Source organism: Bubalus kerabau, chromosome 2, assembly GCF_029407905.1.
Source record: "Bubalus kerabau isolate K-KA32 ecotype Philippines breed swamp buffalo chromosome 2, PCC_UOA_SB_1v2, whole genome shotgun sequence".
Taxonomy (NCBI): domain Eukaryota; kingdom Metazoa; phylum Chordata; class Mammalia; order Artiodactyla; family Bovidae; genus Bubalus; species Bubalus kerabau.
The window spans coordinates 141,357,780-141,367,494 of NC_073625.1; positions in this window are offsets into that span (position 1 = coordinate 141,357,780).

The following is a 9,715-nucleotide window of genomic DNA, read 5'->3' on the forward strand; positions in this document are numbered from 1 at the left end:
GCGTGTAGTGTCGTAGTAATATCATTTCAGTTTTTTACATGTAGCTGTCCAGTTTTCCCAGCACCACTTATGGAAGAGACTCTCTTTTCTCCATTGTATATTCTTGCCTCCTTTGTCATAGGCTAATTAATCTTAGGTGTGTGGGTTTATCTGTGGACTTTTTAACCTGTTTCATTGACCTATATTTTGGTTTATGTACTAATACCATACTGCTTGTAGCATTGTAATATAGTCTGAAGTCAGGAAGCCTGATTCCTCCAGTTCTTTTTTTCTTTCTCAAGATTGCTTTGGCTACTTGGGATCTTTTGTGTTTCCATATAAATTGGAAAATTTTTTTGTTCTAATTCTGTGAAAAATGCCCTCAGTAATTTGGGGATTTCATTAAATACGCAGATTACTTTGGGTAGTTAAAATCATTTTGGTAATATTGATTCTTCCTATTTAAGAACATTTTGTCGCATCTTCTTTATCCATTCATCTGTCAATGGATATTTAGGTGGTTTCCATGCCTGGTCTATTGTGAATAGTGCTGTTATGAGCTTAGAGGTGCATATATCTTTTGAATTACAGTTTTCTCTGGATATGTGCCCAGGAGTGGGATTGCTGAATTATATGTTAATTATATTTTTAGTTTTCTGAGAAACCTCCACACTGTTTTCCGCAGTGGCTGCACCAACTTATATTCCCACCAGTAGTGTAGGAGAATTCTTTTTTCCACACCCTCTCCAGTATTTGTTATTTGTAGACATTTGTCATAGACTTTTAATGACATTTAATGACTTGTAACATTTAATATTGGTCATTCTGACCAGTGTGTGGTAGTACCTCATTACAGTTTTTATTTGCATTTTTCTAATAATTAGTGAGCATCTTTTCATGTGCCTATTGGCCATTTGTATTTCTTCTTTGGAGAAATGTCTATTAAAATAATCTGCCCGTTTTTCAATTGGGTTGTCTTTTTGTTGTTGTCAAGTTGTATGATCTTTCTGTATATCTTGGAAATTAAGTCCTTGTCAGTCACATCATTTGCAAATATTTTCTCCCATTCTGTAGGCTGTCATTTAACTTAGTTCATGGTTCCTTTGCTGTGCAAAAGGCTTTAAGTTTGATTAGGCCCTATTTGTTTATTTTTGTTTTTATTTCTATTGCCTTAGGAAATGACCTAAGATAACATTTGTACAATTTATGTCAGAGAACGTTTTGCCTGTGTTCTCTTCTAGGAGTTTTATGGTGTCATGTCTTATGTTTAAGTCTTTAAGCCACTTTTAGTTTATTTTTGTGCATGGTGAGAGGGTGTGTTCTAACTTCATTGATATATATATGGCTGTCCAGGTTTCCCAACACCAGTTAGTGAAGAGACTTTTCCTCATTGTATATTCTTGCCTCCTTTGTCAAAGATGAATTGACCATAGATGTGTGATTTATTTCTGGGCTCTCTATTCTGAAACATTGATCCATATGTTTCTTTTTGTGCCAGTGCCATGCTGTTTTGAGTACTGTAGCTTTGTAGTATTGTCTGAAGTCTGGGATGGTTATGCCTCATGTTGTATTCTTTTTCTTCAGGATTGCTTTGGCAATTCTGGATCTTTTATGGTTCCATATGAATTTTAGGATTATTTTCTCTAGCTCAGTGAAAAATGTCATAGGCAATTTGATAAGGATTATATTTAGTTTGTAGATTGCTTAGAGCAGTATGGCCATTTTGATAGTATTCTTCCAATCCAAGAGCATGGGATATTTTTCACTTTTATTTTATTAATGTTTCATATCTATAAGTCTTTCACCTCCTTGTTGAGGTTTATTCCTAAGTATTTAATTTTTGAGATTGTGATTTTAGAAGATATTTTTTCTTATATTACCTTTCTGATATTTCATTGTCATAAAGAAATGCAACCAATTTCTGTATGTTAATTTTGTATCCTGCTACATTGCTGAATTCATTTATCAGTTCTAGTAGTTTTAGTGTGGAGTCTTCAGAGTTTTCTATGAATAGTATCATATCATCTGCACATAATGACAATTTTGCCTTTTCCCTCTAAATTTGGATAAATTTCCCTCCAATTTTCTTTCCTTTTTTTTTTTTTTTTGACTGATTATTGTGGCTAGGACTTCCAATACTATGTTGAATAGAAGTAGAAAGAGTGGGCATCCTTGTGTTGTTGCAGATTTTAAAAGTAAGGCTTTTAATTTTACACCATTAAGTATTGTATTGACTGTGGGTTTGTCATAAATAGCTTTTACCATTTTGAGATATGTTCTTTCTATACCCACTTTGGCAAGAGTTTTTATCATGAATTGATATTAAATTTTGTCACGTGTTTTTCCTGTGTCTATTGAGATGACTGTGTGATTTTTGTCTTTTGTTTATGAGGTGTATCACATTTATTGATCTGCATATGTTGAATCATCCTGTGATCTTGGGATGAATCCCGCTTGGTTATGGTGTATGATTTTTTTCTATGTGTTGTTGGATTTGGTTTTCTAATATTTTGGTGAGAATCTTTACATCTAAATTCATCCCAGATATTGGCCTATAATTTTCTTTTTTGGCAGTATCTTTTTTTGGTTTGGTATCAGGATGGTAATGGCTTCATAGAATATCCTTGGGAGTGTTTCCTTCTCTTCAATTGTGGAAAAGTTTGGGAAGAATCAGTATAAGTTCTTCTTGGTATGTTTGGTAGAATTTGACTGTGAATCCATCTGGTCCTGGACTTTTGTTTGTAGGGAGTTTTTAAATTACAGACTCTAATCAGTTCATTACCGTGATATTGAATGGTTTGCCTTGGAAACGAACAGAGATCATTCTGTCATTTTTGAGATTGCATCCAAGTACTGCATTTCAGACTCTTGTTGACCATGATGGCTACTCCATTTCTTCTGAGGGATTCCTATCCGCAGTAGAAGATATAATGGTCATCTGAGTTAAATTCACCCATTCCAGTCCATTTGAGTTCGCTGATTCCTAGAATGTTGACATTCACTCTTGCCATCTCTTGTTTGACCAGTTCCAATTTGCCTTGATTCATGGACCTGACATTCCAGGTTCCTATGCAATATTTCTCTTTACAGCATCAGACCTTGCTTCTATCACCAGACACATCCACAGCTGGGTATTCTTTTTGCTTTGGCTCCATCTCTTCATTCTTTCTGGAGTTATTTCTCCACTGATCTCCAGTAGCATATTGGGCCCCTACTGACCTGGGGAGTTCATCTTTCAGTGTCCTATCTTTTTGCCTTTTCATGCTATTCATGGGGTTCTCAAGGCAAGAATACTGAAGTGGTTTGCCATTCCCTTCTCCAGTGGACCACATTCTGTCAGATCTCTCCACCATGACCCGCCCATCTTGGGTTGCCCCACGGGCATAGCTTAGTTTCATTGAATTAGACAAGGCTGTGGTCCTAGTGTGATTAGATTGACTAGTTTTCTGTGGGTATGGTTTCAGTGTGTCTGCCCTCTGATGCCCTCTTGCAACACCTACCGTCTCACTTGGGTTTCTCTTACCTTGGGCGTGGGGTATCTCTTCACAGCTGCTCCAGCAAAGTGCAGCCATTGTTCCTTACCTTGGACAAGGGGTATCTCCTCACCAGTGCCCTTCCTGACCTTCAACATGGGATAGCTCCTCTAGGCCCTCCTGCGCCCATGAAGCCATGGCTCCTTGGACGTGGGGTTGGTCCTCCCGGCCACCGCCCCTGGCCTCGGGCATTGGGTTGCTCCTCCCGGCTGCCGCCTGCTGAAGAAGCTGAAGTTGAATGGTTCTATGTAGACCTACAAGACCTTTTAGAACTAACACCCAAAAAAGATGTCCTTTTCATTATAGGGGACTGGAATGCAAAAGTAGGAAATCAAGAAACACCAGGAGTAACGGGCAAATTTGGCCTTGGAATACGGAATGAAGCAGGGCAAAGACTAATAGAGTTTTGCCAAGAAAATGCACTGGTCATAACAAACACCCTCTTCCAACAACACAAGAGAAGACTCTACACATGGACATCATCAGATGGTCAACATCAAAATCAGATTGATTATATTCTTTGCAGCCAAAGATGGAGAAGCTCTATACAGTCAGCAAAAACAAGACCAGGAGCTGACCATGGCTCAGACCATGAACTCCTTATTGCCAAATTCAGACTGAAATTGAAGAAAGTAGGGAAAACCACTAGACCATACAGGTATGACCTAAATCAAATCCCTTATGATTATACAGTGAAAGTGAGAAATAGATTTAAGGGCCTAGATCTGATAGATAGAGTGCCTGATGAACTATGGAATGAGGTTCGTGGCACTGTACAGGAGACAGGGATCAAGACCATCCCCATGGAAAAGAAATGCAAAAAAGCAAAATGGCTGTCTGGGGAGGCCTTACAAATAGCTGTGAAAAGAAGAGAAGTGAAAAGCAAAGGAGCAAAGGAAAGATATAAGCATCTCAATGCAGAGTTCCAAAGAATAGCAAGAAGAGATCAGAAAGCCTTCTTCAGTGATCAATGCAAAGAAATAGAGGAAAACAACAGAATGGGAAAGACTAGAGATCTCTTCAAGAAAATCAGAGATACCAAAGGAACATTTCATGCAAAGATGGGCTTGATAAAGGACAGAAATGGTATGGACCTAACAGAAGCAGAAGATATTAAGAAGAGGTGGCAAGAATACACAGAAGAACTGTACAAAAAAGATCTTCATGACCCAGATAATCACAATGGTGTGATCATTGACCTAGAGCCAGACATCCTGGAATGTGAAGTCAAGTGGGCCTTAGAAAGCATCACTACCAACAAAGCTAGTGGAGGTGATAGGATTCCAGCTGAGCTATTCCAAATCCTGAAAGATGATGCTGTGAAAGTGCTGCACTCAATATGCCAGCAAATTTGAAAAACTCAGCAGTGGCCACAGGACTGGAAAAGGTCAGTTTTCATTCCAATCCCAAAGAAAGGCAATGCCAAAGAATGCTCAAACTACCTCACAATTGCACTCATCTCACACGCTAGTAAAGTAATGCTCAAAATTCTCCAAGCCAGGCTTCAGCAATATGCGAACCGTGAACTTCCTGATGTTCAAGCTGGTTTTGGAAAAGGAAGAGGAACCAGAGATCAAATTGCCAACATCTGCTGGATCATGGAAAAAGTAAGAGAGTTCCAGAAAAACATTTATTTCTGCTTTTTTGACTATGCCAGAGCCTTTGACTGTGTGGATCACAATAAACTGTGGAAAATTCTGAAAGAGATGGGAATACCAGACCACCTGATCTGCCTCTTGAGAAATTTGTATGCAGGTCAGGAAGCAACAGTTAGAACTGGACATGGAACAACAGACTGGTTCCAAATAGGAAAAGGAGTTTGTCAAGGCTGTATATTGTCACCCTGTTTATTTAACTTATATGCAGAGTATATCATGAGAAACGCTGGACTGGAAGAAACACAAGCTGGAATCAAGATTGCCAGGAGAAATATCAAGAACCTCAGATATGCAGATGACACCACCCTTATGGCAGAAAGTGAAGAGGAACTCAAAAGCCTCCTGATGAAAGTGAAAGTGGAGATTGAAAAAGTTGGCTTAAAGCTCAACATTCAGAAAATGAAGATCATGGCATCCGGTCCCATCACTTCATGGGAAATAGATGGGGAAACAGTGGAAACAGTGTCAGACTTTATTTTTCTGGGCTCCAAAATCACTGCAGATGGTGACTGCAGCCATGAAATTAAAAGGCGCTTACTCCTTGGAAGGAAAGTTATGACCAATCTAGATAGCATATTCAAAAGCAGAGACATTACTTTGCCAACAAAGGTTCGTTTAGTCAAGGCTATGATTTTTCCTGTGGTCATGCATGGATGTGAGAGTTGGACTGTGAAGAAGGCTGAGCGCTGAAGAATTGATGCTTTTGAATTGTCGTGTTGGAGAAGACTCTTGAGAGTCCCTTGGACTGCAAGGAGATCCAACCGGTCCATTCTGAAGGAGATCAGCCCTGGGATTTCTTTGGAAGGAATGATGCTAAAGCAAACTCCAGTACTTTGGCCACCTCATGCGAAGAGTTGACTCATTGGAAAAGACTCTGATGCTGGGAGGGATTGGGGGCAGGAGGAGAAGGGGACCACAGAGGATGAGATGGCTGGATGGCATCACTGACTTGATGGATGTGAGTCTGGGTGAACTCCGGGAGTTGGTGATGGACAGGGAGGCCTGGCGTGCTGCGATTCATGGGGTTGCAAAGAGTCGGACACTACTGAGCGACTGAACTGAACTAGGTTGGTCATAACTTTTCTTCCAAGGAGAAAGTATCTTTTAATTTCATGGCACCATCTGCAGTGATTTTGGAGCCCAAAAAATAAAGTCTGTCACTGTTTCCACTGTTTCCCCATCTATTTCCCATGAAGTGATGGGACCAGATGTCATGATCTTAGTTTTCTGAATGTTGGGTTTTAAGCCAACTTTTTTACTCTCTTTCATCAAGAGGCTTTTTAGTTCTTCTTTGCTTTCTGCCATAAGGGTTGTGTCATAACAAATTTAAGAGTATAGAAACTATCTGTTGTATCTTTATGACTACAATATAATAAAACTAGAAAATAACCACAGATAAAGAAATGAGAAAAACAATCACATGGAAACTAAACAACATGCTACTGAAAAACCAATAGATCAATGGTGAAATCAAAGAGGAAATTTAAAAATAGCTTGAGAAAAATGACAATAAAAACACAACCATACAAAATCTATGGGAGGCAGCAAAAGCAGTTCTTAAAGGGAAGTTTGTAGTGATACAGTCCTTCCTCAAAAAACAAGAAAAATCTCAAACAGCCTAACCTACCACTTAAAAGAATTGGAAAAATAAAAACCTAAAGTCAGCAAAAGGAAGGAAATAATATAGATCAGAGAGGAAATAAATAAAACAGAAAGTAAAAGAAACAATAGAAAAATTCAGTAAGACCAAGAGCAGGTTTGACAAATCTCTGGCTAGGCTCACCAAGAAAAAAACGAAGGACCCACCCAAATAAACACAATAAGAAATGAAAAAGGAAATATAATAACTGATACTGCAAAAATACAAAAACCCATAATGGAATACTATGAACAATTATGTGCCAACAAATTCAACAACCTAAAAGAAATGAACTGAATCAGATCAGATCAGTCGCTCAGTCATGTCCAACTCTTTGCAACCCCATGAATCGCAGCATGCCAGGCCTCCCTGTCCATCACCAACTCCCGGAGTTCACCCAGACTCACATCCATCAAGTCAGTGATGCCATCCAGCCATCTCATCCTCTGTGGTCCCCTTCTCCTCCTGCCCCCAATCCCTCCCAGCATCAGAGTCTTTTCCAATGAGTCAACTCTTCGCATGAGGTGGCCAAAGTACTGGAGTTTGCTTTAGCATCATTCCTTCCAAAGAAATCCCAGGGCTGATCTCCTTCAGAATGGACTGGTTGGATCTCCTTGCAGTCCAAGGGACTCTCAAGAGTCTTCTCCAACACCACAGTTCAAAAGCATCAATTCTTCAGCGCTCAGCCTTCTTCACAGTCCAACTCTCACATCCATACATGACTACAGGAAAAACCATAGCCTTGACTAGACGGACCTTTGTTGGCAAAGTAATGTCTCTGCTTTTGAATATGCTATCTAGATTGGTCATAACTTTCCTTCCAAGGAGTAAGCGCCTTTTAATTTCATGGCTGCAGTCACCATCTGCAGTGATTTTGGAGCCCAAAAAATCAAGTCTGACACTGTTTCCACTGTTTCCCCATCTATTTCCCATGAAGTGATGGGACCTGATGCCATGATCTTCGTTTTCTGAATGTTGAGCTTTAAACCAACTTTTTCACTCTTCACTTTCACTTTCATCAGGAGGCTTTTTAGTTCCTCTTCACTTTCTGCCATAAGGGTGGTGTCATCTGCATATCTGAGGTTCTTGATATTTCTCCTGGCAATCTTGATTCCAGCTTGTGTTTCTTCCAGTCCAGCGTTTCTCATGATGTACTCTGACCAACCTAGACAGCATATTCAAAAGTAGAGACCTTACTTTGCCAACAAAGGTCTGTCTAGTCAAAGCTATGGTTTTTCCAGTGGTCATGTATGGATGTGAGAGTTGGACTGTGAAGAAAGCTGAGCACTGAAGAATTGATGCTTTTGAACTGTGGTGTTGGAGAAGACTCTTGAGAGTCCCTTGGACTGCAAGGAGATCCAACCAGTCCATCCTAAAGGAAATCAGTCCTGAATATTCATCAGAAGGACTGATGCTGAGCCTGAAACTCCAATACTTTGGCCACCTGATTTGAAAAGCACTGACTCATTTGAAAAGACGCTGATGCTGGGAAAGATTGAAGGCAGGAGGAGAAAGGGATGACAGAGGATGAGATGGTTGGATGGCATCACCAACTCAATGGACATGAGTTTGAGTAAACTCCAGGAGTTTGCGATGGACAGGGAGGTCTGGTGTGCTGCAGTCCATGGGGTTGACACAGAGTCAGACACAACTGAGCAAGTGAACTGAACTGAACGGAATTTGTTAAGGCTCATTTTGTGCCCTGATATGTAGTTAATCCTAGAAAATGTTCCATGTACACTTGAAAATGTGTACTCTGTTTTACTTTGTGATGTAATGTCCTGAAAAATATCAATTGAGTCTAACGTTCTATTGTATCATTTAGTATCTGTTGTCATATTGATTCTGTCTAGATCTTTCCACTGATGTGAATGGGGTATTAAAGTCTCCTACTGTTATTGTATTCCTGTCAATTTCTCTGTTTATGTCTGCTAGTTTTATGTATTTGAGTGCTCCTATATTAGGTACATATTTATATTGATAACTATAAAATCCTCATCTTGTGTTGATCCTTTTACCATTATATAGTGTCCTTCTTTAACTTTCTGTTGTTGTTATTGTTTTTTCCTTTTTTCTTGGTGGCTCTGCTGTTGGCATGTAGGATCTTAGTTCCCTGACCAGGAATTGAACCTATGCCACTTGTAATGGATGTGTGAGGTCTGAACCACTGGATCACCAGAAAGTCCTATCTTTCTATATGGCCTTTGTTTCAAGTCCGATTTATCTGATATGAGTATTGCGACCCTCACTTTCTTGTCATTTCCTCTTGCATGAAATATCTTTTTCAATCCCCTCATTTTCAATCTGTGTGTGTCCTGTGCCCTAAAATGGGTCTCTTTGGGGCAGCATATTGTATAGGCTTTTATTTACTTTTTACTGCATCTGCCACTCTGTGTCTTTTGATTGGAGCATTTAGTCCATTGACATTTAAGGCAGTCGTTAATAGATATGTATTTATTTCCATTTTAAACTTTTTTTCCCATTGATTTTGTATTTCTTCTTTCCTCCTTTTATTTTTCCTTTTGTGGCTTGATGATTTTGTTTTGTGTTATACTTATGTCTTCTTCTTTCTGGTTTTTGTGACTCTTTGTAGGTTTTTGTTTGTGGTTACTCTGTGTTATGAGTATGTTAACCCCTTATATCCACTTACCTTAGACGGGTAGTTATATAGGCTCAAACACATTCTAACTTTTAAAAATCTACATTTTCTTACTCTCCTCCCACACATTTTATAATTTTTATGTCTTTTACATTTTCATATCATCATTTTTCTGTTGATTGTGGCTATCATCACTTTTACAGAAAAATTTTGATTTTTAAAAAAATCTGTATATGGCTTAAGTTATTTTCTAATTGTGATTTTCTCTTTCTCATATATTCTTCTTTACTATTTGGAGAAGACTTTT